Source organism: Alexandromys fortis, unplaced genomic scaffold (genome assembly GCF_014885135.2).
Source record: "Alexandromys fortis isolate MF-2015 unplaced genomic scaffold, M_Fortis_MF-2015_v1.1 scaffold_1923, whole genome shotgun sequence".
Classification (NCBI taxonomy): Eukaryota; Metazoa; Chordata; class Mammalia; order Rodentia; family Cricetidae; genus Alexandromys; species Alexandromys fortis.
Window position 1 is genome coordinate 3913 of NW_026069792.1, and position 929 is coordinate 4841.

The following is a 929-nucleotide window of genomic DNA, read 5'->3' on the forward strand; positions in this document are numbered from 1 at the left end:
GAATACTTTCCAAATAGAAGCTACTAGGCTGAAAATTTGACACTGAACCACCCAGGCCTCCATCTGTGGTCTACAGTTGTGGAGCTAGGACAGTGGGTCAAGACAAGAGCTCAAGAGAGCTGGACATCAGGGAGGGTCACATACTATGTGTTGACTTCTCGATTTGATCCATCATGGACATCTTTATTTTATTTTTAGTGCCTCCCCTTCTCAGTCAGCAAGATCTGCAATGCGTGCTGGTTTGAAGGATGCCTATGTATCAGTAATAAATATGTTTGATGAAAACACATCTCAAAATGAAGATACTATATCTACTGCAATTGAAAATGCAATTAAAAATGGCAGCACAAACGTGACAAACTATGTTAGTAAGTACTAAATAATTTTACTTAAAGTCTGCCTAAAGATCTAACTTTCTACTAATCTTTCTATTACATGTGAGAAGGGGGAAATTAAAGAGATGGATTGCTGTCTCCAAATTTCCTTTTTTTTTTTTTTTTGAGACAGGGTTTCTCTTTCTCTCTGAAACTCACTCTATAGACCAGGCTGGCTTGAGCTCAGAGATTCTCCTGCCTCTTCCTTCCTATTAAAGACATACCCCCCCCAGCTCCAAATTTCCCTTTTAAAAAGATTTTATTTAGCTAATTACTTAGTTATTTTTAATTATATGTATATGTCTGTGTATAGGTATGTACACATGTATGCAGGTGCCCAAAGAGGCCAGAGATATCTGATCTTTTGGAGCTGGGGTAACAGCTACCTGATGTGGGTGCTGAGAATTAAACCCAAGTCCTTTGGAATAGCGTCAAGTGCCCTTCACTGCTGAGTTATCTTTCCAGCTTCGTATTTTTGTTTTTTTAGCGACTAGAACCTCTCTGACCTAGTTTGTAAGCTAATTTCTCTCTCTCTCTCTCTCTCTCTCTCTCTCT

The 929-nt window shown here is 39.0% G+C and overlaps 1 long non-coding RNA gene across 1 annotated transcript in view; it reads left to right on the forward strand.

The window, feature by feature from the left end:
- Positions 1–368, forward strand: part of LOC126496221 (uncharacterized) — a 3496-nt gene extending 3128 nt beyond the window's left edge. Inside the window, exon 2 of the long non-coding RNA XR_007590309.1 lies at positions 199–368. This is a non-coding gene — a long non-coding RNA (uncharacterized lncRNA). The remainder of the gene's footprint in view (positions 1–198) is intronic.
- Positions 369–929: the final 561 nt, after the last annotated feature.